The following is an 18415-nucleotide window of genomic DNA, read 5'->3' as shown; positions in this document are numbered from 1 at the left end:
TGATGTTGGCTCACTGCAACCTCTTGCTTCTGGGTTCAAACGACTCTCCAGTCTCAGCTTCCCCAGTAGCTGGGATTACAGGTGCCCACCACCATGCCCAGCAAAATTTTGTGTTTTCAGTAGAGATGGAGTTTCACTGTCTTGGCCAGGCTAGTCTCAAACTGCTGACCTCAGATGATTCACCTTTGCCTTCCAAAGTGCTGGGATTATAGGCATGAGCTACCATGCCTGGCCTAGAAAATATTTATTGATCTCCTATTCTGTTTCCACCACAGTGCTAAGAACTTAACCAGGGAACAAATATGTGGATGTCCTTTCCCCTTGTGGTGCTCATAATCTGAGGAGTGCTACAAAGAAGTTCTGGGTGCTAGGAGAGCATGAAACAGAGACCTAAAAGTCTGGGGTGGTGGGGGGTGGTCAGAGAAATTAGTTCTGAGCTGGTGACACTTTGATCCAGATCTAAAGATTGAGGAGGATTTAGCTAGATGAAGAGGAAAGTGAAAGACAACTGCAGAAGGAAGGGCCCCCAACAAAGGCCCAGAGACTATAGAGCCTGGTATGTCCTAAGACAAAAAAGTAGAGCATGAATGAGGTGGGGAGAAGCAAGGGAAGAAAGCAGGGAGACCCAAGGGAAAAGAGACATGAACTGTTGGCAGGGGTCATATTTTAGCAGGACTTTTGCAGGCTAGGCAAGTGTTTTGCACTTTAAGGGCAATGAGAAGACATTAGGGGTTTTAAGCACAGGAGTGACTTGAGATACAGGTATCAGAACGATCCTTCTGTCTTTGCTCTGTGAAGGATAGATGGGGCAGGGAGCAAGATTTGACAGAAGAAAGCAAGTTATGAAGTATCTGAGTGAGGCTGGGCATGGTGGCTCATGCCTGTAATCCCAGCATTTTGGGAGGCTGAAATGGGCAGATAGCTTGAGGCCAGGAGTTTGAGACCAACCTGACCAACATAATGAAACCCCCTTCTCTACTAAAAATACAAAAATTAACTGGGCATGGTGACACACACCTGTAGCCCTAGCTACTTGCAAGGCTGAGGCATGAGAATTGCTTGAACCTGGGAGGCAGAGGTTGCAGTGAGCTGAGATTGTGCTACTGCACTCCAGCCTGGGCTACAAAAAGAAAAAAGTTCTAGTGAAGCAGACAAGAGGTGATAGGGGCTTGTTCTGAGTGGAAGTGAGGATGGAAACAGGTAAGCAGGCACAAGTGAAAATAAGGGAATAAAATCAGCAAGAACTGGAGAAAATGGGGAAGAATAGAGATGGAGAAGGAAAGAATGATTCCCGAATTCATAGTTTGAGGACTGGATAGATAATGGTACCAGCCACTGATGTAATGAACATAGGAGGAGACGGAGATTTGGAAAGGAGTAAGGAAGAGGAGTTCAGTTGAAGGTCCCATGGAACATTCCAGGGGAGATAAATAGGAAGATCTATATACCACTTGAGTTCAGGAGGGAGGTCTGAGCCAGAGATAGGAATTTGGGAGTCATAAAGATACAGATGGTGGCTGAAGCCCTGCAGTCTCATCCTGATCCCAGCGCATTCCTCCCAGACCTCAAAGTCCTTCAGAGGCATATGTTGCAATCAAGAGGCTGATGCAGAAGCACAGATTCTCCCATGACTGACAAAAAGGAGGTAAATCACAAATAGAAATATTGGGAATGTCTGAAAAATTATGGCATCTTTAGAGTTGGTATGTAGCCCATCAAGGTGAGGAATAGTTCTCATGTAATATGTGAAATCTTATAGGTAAGTTACCAAAAAATAATAATAATTCAAGATTCTTCAGGCAAATTGTACATCAAACAGCTTAAGTCTTGGATCAGCTCTCTCTGCTCAGTTACCTGACATGTTTTTTTATATACCATGTTATACACACACACACACACACACACACACACACACACACACACAGAGTATGTCTGATAATTCCAGTATTAGCCTAAACAAAACCATAATTAGAAACACCTGCTGCTGCTGCTGGAACGATAAACTATAATACATTTGCAAAACAAATACAAATGACCTTCCCCCAATGTTTTACATTATTTGTACCACTTTGCCCTTTCAGTAACCTAGATAATTGAGTTGGCTATATTTATAAAAATAAAGATGTGCATTCTAAATAAAACAATGCAAGGAAAGTCACTTGATATAAGTGAAGGATAATATGCCTATCAGCTATCTCCATAATATTCTGTGAAATTATTATAGCCCTGAAATAATGTTTTCACAGGACCTGTTGAAGTGGAACTCTTGTCAAGGAAGCATAAATAAGTAAATAAAGCCAGCAGCAATATGTCTTCTAAGTTTGCAGCAGAATGATGCTTCTGGAAAAATATGCAATCTGAACTAAATCTGATGCAAACATCAGGATGATATCATGTATTCATATGTGAGAATTTTTTAGTGAAACCAGGACTTCTAAGGGTTTGTGGTGGTGGTGGGTAGATATGGTTCCATAGAAAGGCAATACCATAGGGCAGTTATCGGCCACTGCACAGGCAGGCATGTAGAGGGAGGAGGCCACCTACTTGAGTGATTGATTATGAGTCATCCAAAGAGTTTTCACACCTGCTTTTTGATTCCAGAAATGTCAAGGTCTATGATGGAAGCTTTTCATGCACAACTCAAGAGACTTGGAATACTATCTTTTAGGAAGATATACTGAGGCTTGCCTCACACAGAAGTATGGATGATTCAGGAGCTAAGGATTTTCCATGGAGAGATGAACAGGTTTCTGATAAGGAAAGCTGACTCTGTGGATTCAGGATAGTTTGGAAATCAGATTTCTGTTACCCTACTTCATAGTGTAGGGTAAGAGGCAGTTATGAAAAAGAGTGTTTCTATGATCTATTGTCACCTAACAAACTACTCCAAAATTTAATGGCTAGGCATCATTCTGTTTTCTGTCACTATTCTGTGGATTGACTGGGCTCAGCCAGAAAGTTCTTCTGCTGATTTCACTCAGGCAATGTAGTTAGATGACAGATGGAGTCATGCAGAGGCTCAACTGGGTATCTGAGATGGCTGGCCCTCTGTTGCTCTACATATAGTCTCAGGACTGTTCCTCTCCACATGGTCTCTCCAGCAGGGGAGCCAGACTTCTTATAGGGTTTCCCAAAGCAAGTGTTCTGAAACAGGGGTCCCCAACCCCCAAGCTGCTGACCCATGCCAGTCTGTGGTCTGTTAGGAACTGGGTTGAACAACAGTACATGAACAGCAGGCCAGTGAGCATTAAAGCCTGAGCTCTGCCTCCTGTCAGATCAGCGGTAGCATTAGATTCTCATAGGAGCTTGAGCCCTAGTGTGAACTATTGTGAACTGAGCATATGAGGGATCTAGGTTGAGGGCTGCTATGAGAATCCAATCCCTGATGATCTGAGGTGGAACAGTTTCATCTTGAAACCATCCCCACCCCTACTCCACCATGTCCTTTGAAAAATTGTCTAATTGTCTTCCACAAAACTGGAGTCCCTGGTGCCAAAAAAAAGAGCAGCAGTCCCCAACCTTTTTGGCACCAGGGAACGGTTTTATGTAAGACAATTTTTCCAAGGCATGGTGGTGGGGGTGTGTGTGGGGGGATGGTTTGGGAATAAAACTGTTTCACCTGAGATCATCAGGCATTAGTTAGATTCTCATAAAGAGCACACAACCGGCCAGGCACAGAGGCTCACATCTGTAATCCCAGCACTTTGGGAGGCCAAATCAGACAGAACACAAGGTCAGGAGTTTGAGACCAGCCTGGCCAATATGGTGAAACCCCATCTCTACTAAAAATACAAAAATTATCCAGATGTAGTGGTGCACACCTGTAGTCTCAGCTACTCAGGGGGCTGAGGCAGAAGAATTGCTTGAACCCAGGAGGCAGAGGTTGCAATGAGCCTAAATCATTCCACTGCACTCCAGCCTGGGTGACAGAGGGAGACTCCATCTCAAAAAAAAAGAGCACACAACCTAGATCCCTCGCATGCTCCGTTCACAATGGGGTTTGAGTTCGTATGAGAATCTAATGAAGGCAAAGTTCGGGCGGCAATGCTTGCCTGGCCATGGCTTACCCCCAGTCCACAACCTGGGGATTGAGGGCCCCTGTATTCAAAGACAGGAAGTGAAAACTGTCAGTCCTCTTGAATAATAGGATTAGAACTCACAACTTCATTTCTGATAACATGATATTGGTTATTGCCAGTCACAGGCCACCCTAGAGTCAGTGTGGAGGGAGACAGCACTAGGGTGCGAAGAGCAAGAAGAGTGGCTTATTGAGTAACGGAGGGACTAAGTAACGGAGGGAGCAACCTGATATTCTCCTTGCTCTAACATTCTACTGCCTGGGGCACTTCCTCAGGGAAACCGAATTATCTTTCCTATTGTAGTTTTGGCTGAGGAAATTCAGGTTTGCACTACAGGTAAAGAATTATTTAACTTCTTCCTGATCCTATATTTTAGAATCACTTCTTATGTCTTTGGATCTCTGACACACATATGACCTTTGGAAGCTGACCCCAACCAACTGTCCAAATTTAACAGGAAATCTATGGTAACAATATTTGGAGTTTGCAGTCATGTATGTACAACTGGAAGGGAGAGTAATGGGTCTGTGTGGTATTGGGCACCAAGTGATAATTCAACCAAAGAGCTCTTCATGACTTAGGGTTAAAAAAACTTAAATTCTCTGTGTGCCTTTAACAGGACCAGAATGGAAGCTTGTTCTACCTAACCACCTGAAAAAACTAGGGCAAGCTCCATGGAGGCATGTGACACAGGGGAAAGTAATAAGGTAAAATCACCACCTACCCCAGACATATCTCATGCTGTTCCACATATCTCTCCAACTACAAATTTACTCTTATTCGAATTATCAGACAAATGTGACTTAAAACTCAGTGCTTTCCACCACCACAATCCTGAAAAGCCATGTATCAGTCATTCGGCAATTATTGAGTGCCCACTCTGTACCAAGTATCATTCTGGGTATGATCCCCTGGCCTCAAGGAGCTTCCAGTCTAATAAGGAAGATTGGTATTGTGATAAAGGTAAAAATGGGACTGTGGGAGGACAGAGAGATATCTAACTAAATCTTGAAGTATAGAGGAAGGTGTTCTAAGAGAAACTTCTCATTTAAGCTGAGTTACAGAAACAAGTTGGAGTTAGCCAAGTGATGGTATGTGGAAGTAGGGCATGGAAAGAAAATTCCAGGCAGAGAGCAAAGACACACGGAATCTCAGGGAGTTCAGCAAGGATAGGCTAGAGTCTGAAAGAAGATGTGGTGAGAGATACGACAGAAGAGGCAGGAAGGAACCAAACTCAGAAGGATTATATACCATGCTGAGGAGTATGAAAAGCTATATACAATAGTGAGTATGTTTTAAAAAATAATATTTTGAATAAGACAGGCCTGATCTTGAATCCTGTCTACACCATGTGATCCTTGGACAAGTCACTTGACTCTCTGAGGCTCAGTTTTCTAATCTTAATGTGGAAATGGTAGAGGATTCATTTCATATGATGGTTGTGAGGATTCTATTCTCTTTTACCTTCCATAATTGTTGTTAAATTAAATGTCATTCTTCTCATTATTATATTAGTTTCCTGTGGTTGCTGTACCAAATTACCACAACTTGATGGCCTAAAACAACAGAAATGTATTCTCTTACAGTTTTGTGTGCCAGAAGTCTGGATAAATGATGTTGGCAAGATTACACTCCCTCTGGAAGCTCTAAGGAGAATCCATTCTTTGTCTCTCCCATCTTCCGCTGACTGCCAGCATGACTTGGAGCTCTTTTGCTTGCAGCTGCACCACTCCACTCACTGTTTCTGTCACCACATCACCTTCTCATGTGTGTGTATGTGTATGTGTGTTCTGTGTGTATGACAAATCTCCTTCTACCTTCATTTTACAAGGATGCTTGTAATTAGATTTGGGACCCACCCAGATAATTCAGGATAATTTCTCCATTTCTCAGATCCTTAATGTAATCATATCTGCAAAAACTCTTTTTCCTTATAAGGTAACACTCACATCTTCCAAGGATTAGGATCTGATAGTATTGGATGGCCATTATTCAGCAAACTACAATGTTTCTTTTCTCCTGGATGCTTTTACAATTTTTCTCCTTTTCTTTGTTTACAAAAGTCTTATGATGGGCCTAGGGTATTTTATTTGCCCTTATTCTTCTTGGGGTTGACAGAGCTTCTTGAATCTGTGAGTTGATGTCTTTCATCAGATTTGGAAAATTCTCAGTATCTTCATATATTATCACTGCTTATTTTTCCTTCCTCCCCTTTTATCCTGGAACTCCAATTAAAACTATATTAAACCTTTTATTTATATCTCACCTGCCCATTATACTCTTAGTTTTCTATTAGTTAATTCTCTATGTACTTCAGTTTAAATACTTTACTCTGATATCCTCTATTCTGTTGTGTACAATCATCCATTACATATCTATTGACTTCTTAGTTTTTTTAACCTTTAAAATTTCCATTTGATTACTTATAGATTCTAATTATTGCATTAATTTTTCCTTTTTAATATTTCTTTTCACCATCTGTCCTCTATTATCTGAATATATAGTTGTTAGAAATGCATAGTCTGCTAACTTATATATTTGGATCACCCATGGGTTTTTTTCTATTCTTTGATTTTTTTCCCGCTAGGTTTTCAGTCACATGGCCTTGTCTCTTGTAATTCCTAGAAAGTTTTAAATGAATGCCATCCAATTGTGTATAAATAATTTAAACAGCTCCAGATGATGCTATCTTCCCTCAGAGAGGATTTATTCTTTTCTCTGTTAGACAGATCAAGTAGGAGCAGATCACCTTTACCAAATCAGTGACTAAGCTGAATCAAGAAGGTCAGGTCCAATGTTGTTAAAGTCCTTGGACCGTGCTTCTAAGGCATTACCTTTTAGAGCTATCATCTGATAGTCTTGAGTGTTCAGTGGGGCTCCTATTCCTTGCAGATCTTGAATTCGAATCCTTACATTACTCAGCATAGTGAGACTGCCCAAAATGTTACTGTTTTTCAAGGCTTCCTGCTTAGCTTCTTAATCACCTGCCCTGTACAGTTTCAAAATTAATCAAATGTCTTCAGAAAAACACTTGACATGTGTCATAGTCTTTTTTTTTTCCTTTCCCTTTCACTGGAGTCTTGGCCTGTCAACCCAGCCCTCAGTAACCACCAAAAGTTCTGGTTTTCCTATATCCCCCAGCAGTGGCCCTCTGTCTGGCCAAAGTCCAGATTCTCAGTCACTAACTATATACCCCAAATTTGCCAAAGCCCATGAGAAAAATGTAATTTTCCTCTCGGTGGTTCAACCTTCTTTGAAATCTTTGCCCCTCCAATGCTGATTGCTTCAGCAGCTTTCTATGCCTTTACACAGATTTTAAAAAAATTTTAAACCACAATTTTCTAGTTATTCTTAGTAGGACTGAAAGCAGAAGCCCATTGAGGGAATTTTAGGTGGAGCTTTCTTATAGTTTTAAGTTTCTTTTTTCAGCTTTATTGAATTTCTTTTTTTTTTTTTTTTTAAGAGATAGGATCTCACTATGTTGACCAGGCTGGTCTCAAACTCCTGGCCTCAAGTAATCCTCCCATCTTAGCCTACCAAAGTGCTGGGATTATAGGCAAGAGCCACTGTACTGGGCTGACTGAATTATTTTTTGTATATGTATATCTGGTGAAATGATTACTACAATCAAGCCAATTAACATATTCATCACTGAGAGTTAATTATTCTATTGTATATCTTTTTTTTTTTTTTTGAGGCAGGGTCTTGCTCTGTCACCCAGGCTAGAGTGCAGTAGCGCCATCATGGATCACTGCAGCCTTGACCTCATGGACTCAAGCAATCCTCCTGCCTCATTTTTCATTTTTTGTGGAGACAGGGTTTAACCATGTTGCCTATGCTGGTCTCAAACACCTGTGCTCCAGTGATCCTCCTGTCTTGGTCTCCCAAAGTGCTGAGATTACAGGTGTAAGCCAATGCACCCAGCATGTATGTCTTTTTTGTGGTAAGAACACTTACAATATACTCCCTTAGCATATTCAAGTATACAATACAGAATTATTGACTGTACTCACCATGACATAATTAGATCTGCAGAACTTATTCAATCTACATAACTGACACTTTGTATTGTTTGACCAATACTTCAACCCCAGCCCCTGACAACCATCATTCTACTCTCTGCTTCTATGAGTTTGACTTTTTTCAGTTTCCCACATAAGCAAGATCACGTAGAGTTTGTGTCTCTGTGCCTAGCTAATTTCACTTAACACAATGACGTCCAGGCTCATTCATGTTGTTGCAAATGACAGGATTCTTGCTTTAAAGGCTGAATAGTATTCCATTTTGTGTGTGTGTGTATGTGTAAGTGTGTATACCACATTATCCATTCATTCTTCAATCAGCACTTAGGTTCATTCCATATCTTGACTATTATGAATATTGTTGCAATAACCAGGGGAGTGCAGGTATCTCTTGAACATACTGATTTTATTTCCTTTGGATATATATCCAGTAGTGGGATTGTTGGATCACATGGTAGTTCTACTTTTAATTTTTTTGAGGAACTTCTATACTGTTTTACATAATGGCTGTACCAATTGATATCTTCACCAACAGTGCAAAACAAGTCTCTTTTCTCCACACTGTCTTCAACCCTTTATCTTTACAATCATAGCCATTCTAACAGGTCTGAGGTAATATTTTATTTGTGGTTTTGATTAGCATTTCCTTGATGGTTAGCAATGTTGACATATTTTTTCATATGCCTATTAGCCGTTTATATGTCTTCATGTGATAAATTTTGTTCAGTGTATAGTTTGCAAATATTTTCTTCCATTGTATGGGTTGTCATTTGACTCTGTTAATTGTTTCCTTTGCTATGCAGGAGCTTTTTAGTTTGATGAATTCCCACTTGTCTGGGGTTTAACCAGAGGAGTGACATGATCAACTTTGCATCTAATGAGTCATTTTATAGACAGTATAAAGGATGATGTGCTAATTTTCTTGAGTTTCCATAACAAAGTACCACAAAATCAAGTGAGTAGTTTAAATAACAGAAATTTATTTTCTCATTATTCTGGATCCTAGAAGTTTGAGAGCAAGGCATTGGTACTCTTTTCTTCTGAGAACTCCCTTCTTGGCTTGTAGATGGCCATCTTCAACCAGTGCCCTTACATGGTCTTCCCTATGTATCTGCCTGTATCTAAATCTCCTCTTATAAGGACATCAGTCCTATTGGATTTGGGCCCATCCTAATGACATTATTTTAACTTAATTACCTCTCTAAAGACCTTATCTTAAAATATAGTCACATTCTGAGCTATCATGAATTAGGACTCCAAGACATGAATTTTTGGAAAGGCGGCACAATTTAGCACATGATAGATGGGTTGGAGGGCAGCAAGAATGGAGTCAGGCAGGCTAGTGAGAAAGGTGTTGCAGTAATCCAGGAGAGTAAGGCTTTGGAAGATTGGACAAAGTAATGGTAGAAGGGCTGGAAATAACTGGATTGCTTCAGCAGAACATTAGAAGATAGAACAAATAGCATTTGGTACTTATAAATAGTATATGTTAAGATGATGAGGAAAGAGTCTAGGATGATACTCAATTTTCTAATTTGAGCACAGAGTAGAGGACAATGGAAGTAACATGATTTGGGAAGTTGTCTTCTGAGACAGAAGCATACCCTCTTTCTTTCCTGCATTCTGAGATAAAGCTTAAGCCCTGGGATTACTGCTCCTTGAGTTACCTTCCCTTTTTCTTTAATTTAACATGATAGCTCATAATCCTCTGCACTGCTTTGGTCCCCACATGATTCCTTGTTCCCTGTAGTCCAGGAGGACTCAGACCTCTTCCAGTGTTTAGGGGCTTGAAGCCCTATCTCTGAGCACCACCCAGTAGCTTAGACTCTTCTCCCTGTGGACAGAATGTGTCCAGCTTATTGGATTCCTCTATTCCATGGCACCAAACTATACTTCCATACTGGGACAGATGTCCTGTTCATTTAAGACCTCTTGGTGCTGATCACTTGTTTGAACCTATGCCTGCTCCTTCTTTGTACCCCATCTCAGTGGACTGATTCTGTTTAAGCCTCTGCTTCTCTCTGTACAGCAATGCCTTTGTACTGATGCTGAGGACATGGGATGCCAACCTCAGAGAACAACAGCAATGATTTGGAAAAGTCCAGAAATATTTAGACAGCTCTGTCAGTCTTCTCTCTCTGGTGAAGATGTTCTTCCCAAAGAACAAGCAGAGAGACTAACCTGACATCTTCAAGTCAGGCAAAGTGGAATTGAGTAAAGACGCCTGCGCGACACAGCTTAAAGATAGCAGTAACTCTATCTGGGACACCCCTACCAAGGATTGTATCTTTTTGTCCTGGTCTACTATGTTTTGGGGACATCGCCAATCCAGAATGTTTGGACATACCCTTAGCTTGTCCATTACCCAAACCAACAACCTTGAGACACTGCAACTCTTTAATTTTCCTTGGCTAAGACCCTCTGCAGTCCATCATTTAACTAGTTCCTCTTTAAAACTGTCATTCCTATTCTAAGCAAAAAGAACACAGCGGGGGGCATCACACTACCGGATTTCAAACTATACTACAAGGCTACAGTTATCAAAACAGCATGGTACTGGTACCAAAACAGAGATATAGACCAATGGAACAAAACAGAGGCACCGGAGGCAACACAACATATCTACAACTATACAATCTTTGATAAACCTGACAAAAACAAGCAATGGGGAGAGGATTCCCTATTTAACAAATGGTGTTGGGAAAACTGGCTAGCCATGTGCAGAAAGCAGAAACTGGACCCCTTCCTGACACCTTACACTAAAATTAACTCCAGATGGATTAAAGACTTAAACATAAGACCTGGCATGATAAAAACCCTAGAAGGAAATCTAGGCAAAACTATCCAGGACATAGGAGTAGGCAAGGACTTCATGACTAAAACACCAAAAGCATTGGCAACAAAAGCCAAAATAGACAAATGGGATCTAATCAAACTCCACAGCTTCTGCACGGCAAAAGAAACAGTCACTAGAGTGAATCGGCAACCAACAGAATGGGAAAAAATTTTTGCAGTTTACCCATCTGACAAAGGGCTGATATCCAGAATTTACAAAGAACTCAAACAGATTTACAAGAAAAAAACAAACAAGCCCATTCAAAAGTGGGCAAAGGATATGAACTGACACTTTACGGAAGAAGACATATATGAGGCCAACAATCATATGAAAAAATGCTCATCGTCACTGGTTATCAGAGAGATGCAAATCAAAACCACATTGAGATACCATCTCACGCCAGTTAGAATGGTGATCATTAAAAAATCTGGAGACAACAGATGCTGGAGAGGATGTGGAAAAAAAGGAACACTTTTACCCTGTTGGTGGGAGTGTAAATTAGTCCAACCATTGTGGAAGACAGTGTGGCGATTCCTCAAGGCCTTAGAAATAGAAATTCCATTTGACCCAGCAATCCCATTACTGGGTATATACCCAAAGGACTATAAATCGTTCTACTATAAGGACACATGCACATGAATGTTCACTGCAGCACTGTTTACAATAGCAAAGACCTGGAATCAACCCAAATGCCCATTGATGATAGACTGGATTGGGAAAATGTGGCACATATACACCATGGAATATTATGCAGCAATCAGAAATGATGAGTTCGTGTCGTTTGTAGGGACATGGATGAATCTGGAGAACGTCATCCTCAGCAAACTGACACAAGAACAGAAAATGAAACACCGCATATTCTCACTCATAGGCGGGTGATGAAAAATGAGAACACATGGACACAGAAAGGGGAGTACTAAATACTGGGGTCTATTGGGGGGAAAAGGGGAGGGCCAGTGGGAGGGGGAGGTGGGGAGGGATAGCCTGGGGAGAAATGCCAAATGTGGGTGAAGGGGTGAAAGCAAACAGAACATACTGCCATGTGTGTACCTATGCAACTGTATTGCATGCTCTGCACATGTATCCCAAAACCTAAAATGCAATAAAAAAATAAGGAAAAAAAACAAAAACAAAAACAAAAAACTGTCATTCCCTGTACATGGGGAAACAAATTGGCATGTGTTAGATACTGTTATTTCCCCCACCACCCACTGTCCTTCTATTTATTTCTTTTAGTAACATAAATCCCTAAGACTTAGCAAGGAACCTGGCTTGTCAGAATAGAGACTATGTTTCCTAACCTCCCTTACAGCTATGTGTGGTCATGTCACTGTATTTGTATATGAAAGTGATGCCTGTAACCTATGAGTTGCTTCCTTAAAAGGAAATGTTTTGTCCTACACTTCTTTTTACCCCCTACTTTCCTACAGGCTAAAACACTAACATAGTGGTGAGGAACTAGTTTTGACGGTGCAGATTAGGACAATATTCTAGGCAATGATGGCACTACAAAAGGTAGTAAAAGATCTCTGGAAGATCCTTTAAAGCAAAGCAGCCTACCTGTTCTCCCTCTGATTTATTGCATGAGACAAAGAGAAATTTCTATCCTGTTTGAATCTCTATTAACAGAAGTTTAGTCTCTACCCTAATACACAGTATGTTGTCCTTCACTCGTAACACAGAGCAGTTTCCTGTATACTCAGGCCCATAGTCTGTCTTCAGCCTTCTGTCAAGCCACCATGGTCAGTGCTCATGAAGACCAAATTTAGGCGTAATCATCATTGTAAAGGTGATCCTGCCCACCCCATTCCCTGCCCCCGTCTCCAATAGTAATTCCTTTTCTGTGTTCCCAAAGATCTCTTTCTGCCAGCCCTGAGCACCGAGGATTTTTATTTATCTATCCTCCTAACTAGAGAGTAAGTTTCTTTACAGTTACATCCTATCTGAATTGTTCATTGTTCTTGTCCCATCACTTTTCGGACTTGATTTGGACACCAGCTACCCTGAAACCCTTCTATGACATCTTCTTCAGACAAGATGAGGTCCCACTCCTCCATGCACTTACAGAATCTCAACAACTCTGATTTATCACCTTATCCAACAATAATCACACTGCATTTTAATTATCCTTTCTACCTTTTCTCCTCCATTAGACTATAAATTCCTCCAAGGTCTCTGAATTCCCCTTACCTTTTTTTAAAATTTATTTTTATGTTTTTGAGACAGAGTCTTGCTCTGTAGTCCAGGCTTGAGTGCAGTGGCACAATCTCAGCTTACTGCAATTTCCACCTCCCAGGTTCAAGCAATTCTTCTGCCTCAGCCTCCCAAGTAGCTGGGATTACAGGCGCCTGCCACCACACCTGGCTAATTTTTATATATTTAGTAAAGACAAGGTTTTGCCATGTTGGCAAGGCCAGTCTCAAACTCCTGGCTTCAAGTGATCCACCCACCTCGGCCTCCTAAAGTGCTGGGATTAGAGGTATGAGCCACAATGCCCGGCTAATTCCCTGTATCTGATACAACACCTGCACTTACTAACTTAATGAATGAACTTCCTGATGGTTTACATAGAAGACAGAAAAGTATACAGTGCTACCAAGTCCTGTCTTATGAATGAATGGTTTCCAAGAATTTGTTTCTACATAGAAGACAGAAAAGTATACAGTGCCACCAAACCCTGTCTTATGAATGAACTGATCTCCAAGAGTTTCTTTCTAAGGTATTTGTTTGGAACCATTTGTTCAAGGTAGTGAAGTGCAAAGAATCTTGGCCTGTTGGCAAGAGAATTTGGTTCTCTGCCACTAACTCCTTAAGGATGATGAGCAAGTCTCTTAAGCTATGTGGACCTCAGTTTCCTCTTGTGTAAAGTGAAGATGCAGGTGGGTGATTTCCAGTGGTTCTGCTAGCTCTCAATTTCTGTTTGTTTGAGGGCAGCCATAGGCTGTCATTGCCTTCAGTTCTGGGTAAAGATTTGCTCTCTCATGCCTCTGTTAAAATGCAAAGCTTCCGAGAGTCTTCTTAATGCTTCAATGTATTTGTTTCTGTTGATCTCTTTGTTTTCTCAAGATGGAGTGAAGGAGTAGTCTGGGAGGATTATACTTGGGATCCATGGCCTCCTCCCTTAGTCACAAAGTGGAACACGGGAAAGAAGCTATTGGGGAAAAGAAGAAATGCGACAGAGGCATCCCTACTGTTCAGGCTTCAGGCACCATCAGTCACCGCCCTAGCTTGACAGGGAGGACTGCTTGTTAAAATACAACCACTAATGGGGCTGATCTCCAAGAGTTTCTTTCTAAGGTATTTGTTTGGAACCATTTGTTCAAGGTAGTGAAGTGCAAAGAGTTCCCAAGGCTGACCAAAACAGTGGGTCTCTGGACATTCCCAGAGGCCACCTCTTGAAGAACTTTGGAGCAAAGTCCTCATCACTCATCTTTTCACCTCTCAAGCTCAGTCTCTTCTAGTATTCCCACAGTGGGGAAACTTCCCAGGATCCGGGCTAGGATCGGCAGGTTTTCTTGAGCTGCTGATTGGGACGTTGTTCAGGATGACATCCAGCTTGCCAGGTGTGTGGCTGAAGGCAATCAGAGAATCCCTGATGAGGCAGACCCTGCATGGAATCTTTAGTTTCTTACTGGGAAGGCTGATACCTTCTGTGAGACCACTACATTTGCACTTTGCATGGTTTACTGATCAAGGGGCAATGGTTATGCCTTTCCTCATGTGTTTCTGTCAATACACATGATCCTAAATGCTTATCTTCTGCCTTGAGTGTTAGCAGTGAAAAGGGCTCAGGTCTGTAAATTTGATGAGATGAGCATTGAGTGTACATAGGTGCCATGTTTGTAATTCCAGTCACCATACCTTCTCTGCTTCTCCACCCAACCTCATCTGCCTTCCTTTTTCTGATGTCCCTGGCTTTCCTTTGCTTGCCTTTGCTTAGGGCCCAGATAAAAAAGAGACAGTAAGCAGGGCAGGTTGGTAGAGGGATGCTGAGAGGAGCTAGAGCATGTGCAGCACCAGTTTGCTGGCTGAGTGATTCTTCTAAAGGCAGTGAGCACACTTCAATGAAGTGGTACAAAGGCCGAGACCCCTGGCAGCCAGTCTGGGGTCCTAGTGCTGCTTCATCCTTGTTCCTGCATTAGCTGGATGACCTTGGCCTTATGCGACTCAGGTAAGATGACCTAGGTGAAAGTACTTTATAATTGCAATACAAATGTTTGGTTTTATTACATGGCTCTATTTGAGAATAAAGTGAAAACTTCCCGCTTGAAAGTATCTCACCTGCCCACCCATTGCAACCAAACCCCATTTTGGTCAGGACATGTGCAAATGCCTGTATATCCATGTTTAGAAATTATTTATTGCTTAGCATTGACCTGATCTAAACTCTTTTTTTTTTTTAATTTTTTATTGCATTTTAGGTTTTCGGGTACATGAGCAGAACATGCAAGACAGTTGCGTAGGTACACACATGGCAGTGTGTTTTGCTTCCTTTCTCCCCTTCACCCACATTTGGCATTTCTCCCCAGGCTATCCCTCCCCACCTCCCCCTCCCACTGGCCCTCCCCTTTTCCCCCCAATAGACCCCAGTGTTTAGTACTCCCCTCCCTGTGTCCATGTGTTCTCATTTTTCATCACCCGCCTATGAGTGAGAATATGCGGTGTTTCATTTTCTGTTCTTGTGTCAGTTTGCTGAGGATGATGTTCTCCAGATTCATCCATGTCCCTACAAAAGACACGAACTCATCATTTCTGATTGCTGCATAATATTCCATGGTGTATATGTGCCACATTTTCCCAATCCAGTCTATCATCAATGGGCATTTGGGTTGATTCCAGGTCTTTGCTATTGTAAACAGTGCTGCAATGAACATTCGTGTGCATGTGTCCTTATAGTAGAACGATTTATAGTCCTTTGGATATATACCCAGTAATGGGATTGCTGGGTCAGATGGAATCTCTATTTCTAAGGCCTTGAGGAATCGCCGCACTGTCTTCCACAATGGTTGAACTAATTTACACTCCCACCAACAGTGTAAAAGTGTTCCTTTTTCTCCACATCCTCTCCAGCATCTGTTGTCTCCAGATTTTTTAATGATCGCCATTCTAACTGGCGTGAGATGGTATCTCAATGTGGTTTTGATTTGCATCTCTCTGATGACCAGTGACGATGAGCATTTTTTCATATGACTGTTGGGATCCAAACTCTTTTTTTAAAACTGTAGATTCCACCCTCCAATACCCTCTTCCTGAAGGGATAGATCCTTAGGTGCCTAGGGTCACAGGTTCAAATAAAGGAAAAAATGAATCTGGTATATCACTTACTTTTATTTTATTTTCATAATTATTTTTTACTTTTAGATACATAGTCTCACCCTGTCACCCAGGCTGGAGTGTAGTAGACTAGGATATCAGTGTGAAAGAGCTTTTTAGGCTTTTTCATCTCCAATTATGGCCAGAAGGAAACCACAGGATGTATGGGAGCAGAGAGTTCAGAAAATGGGGGTGAAAATAGCCTCTATATTATGTTTAACCACCATTGAATCTTTTTCAAAGCGATCATTATTTTTAACTAAATAATATATACTTACAATATTATATTACTCTAGTATAAAAGGTTTATGCTGTAACAAAAAGCAAGACTACTGCCTCCTTGTTCTCCCTCTGCCCTCACACTTGCCCCAGCTTACTTTCAATTTTTTAACTGTTTCTTCTGACATTGACTTTCATTTTGTTGAATAACACACAGGCATTTGTCTTTTGATCTATTGCCATCTTATAACATTAGATGAGGAGTCAATTTGCTTACAAATCCCCTCCTGTCTTCTGTTCTACCAATAGTTATATATCATAATTTAAAGTTTGCATCATTATGACTATACTAATATTGTATACTATATTATGACTATACTAATACTGAACCAAGAAGTATATTTTTTGTAAAAACATAATAACTGGCTGGGCACAGTGGCTCACATCTGTAATCCCAGCACTTTGGAAGGCAAAAGCAGAAAGATCACTTGAGACCAGGAGTTCGAGACCAGCCTAGGCAGCATAGAGGGACCCTATCTCCACACACACACACTATATATATATTTTTTAATTAGCCAGTGTAGTGGAGCATGCCTGTAGTCCCAGCTACTAGGGAAGCTGAGGTGGAAAGATCACTTGATCCCAGGAGTACAAGGTTACAGTGAGCTGTAATTGCACCACTACATGCCAGCCTGAGTGATAGAGTGAGACTCTGTTTCTAAAAGTAAAATAAAATAAAAGTAAATAATTTACCCAATTCATTTTTTTCCTGTGCATAGTTTATTTGAACCTGTGACCAAATCTTCCTATACTTGCCACAGTCTTACCAAATGCCTTAGTACAATGTTCACATGGTCACATAAGCAAAGCTTTCAGATTCTCTGTTTGGCTATTGTTTTGTTGGTTTGAGTTTTGGCGTTTTCCCCTAGAAATGTCTGTCCTGGGGCCCTCTGGTCTGCTCCAGTCTAAACTGTTTGCTTTCTGAGCTTGCTGCACAGCTGTCATCTTGTGCATTCCTTTCCCCACTCCCCTAAAAAGCACCCTGTTTTGTGAATCTCTCCTATGGTTTCCATCGTGGTTTTTGTTGAGCACCACCTCCTGTGTAAGGATGCATGGTAAGTAACATTTTTGAGACTTCGCATATCTGAAAATGTTTTATTCTACCCTCTGATTTGATTGATAGGTTAGCTAAGGATAAAATTCATGGGTGAAAATAATCACTTTCTCAGAACTTTTTTCTTTTATTTTTAGAAATGGGGTCTCACTCTGTTGTCCAAGTTGGAGGGCAGTGGAACTATCATGGCTCACTGCAGTCTCAACCAGCTGGGGTCAAGTGATCCTCCCACCTCAGCATCTTGCATAGCTGGGACTACAGGCATGTACCACCATGCCTGGCTAAGTTTTGATTTTCTGTAGAGATGGGGTCTCCCTATGTTGCCCAGGCTAGTCTCAAACTCCTGGGCTCAAGTGATCCTCCTGCCTCAGCCTCCCAAAGTGCTGGGATTACAAGCTTTCTTATCCTTTTGCTTTAGGTTCTGGGGGATACATTCACCTATAAATTGCAAGTCACTGAGGCTTGGGGTACAAATGATCTCATCACCCAGGTAGTGAGCATAGTACCTAATAGGCGGCTTTGCATCTCATGTTCCCCTCCTTCTTTCCCCTCACCCAAATAGTCCCCAGTGTCTATTGTTCCCATGAAACACATGGACACAACGTGTACTCAGTGTTTAGCTCCCACTTATAAGTGAGAACACGTGGTATTTGGTTTTCTGTTCCTGCATTAATTCACTTAGGATAATGGCCTCCAGCTGCATCCATGTTGCTGCAAAAGACATGATTTTATTCTTTTCATGGCTGCATAGTATTCCATGGTATATATGTATCACATTTTCTTTTCTTTGTTTCTTTTAATTTTTATTTTAGGTTGGGGGTACATATGCAGG

This window comes from Callithrix jacchus, chromosome X, assembly GCF_049354715.1.
Source record: "Callithrix jacchus isolate 240 chromosome X, calJac240_pri, whole genome shotgun sequence".
Lineage (NCBI taxonomy): Eukaryota > Metazoa > Chordata > Mammalia > Primates > Cebidae > Callithrix > Callithrix jacchus.
Note: the sequence above shows the minus strand (reverse complement) of the source record.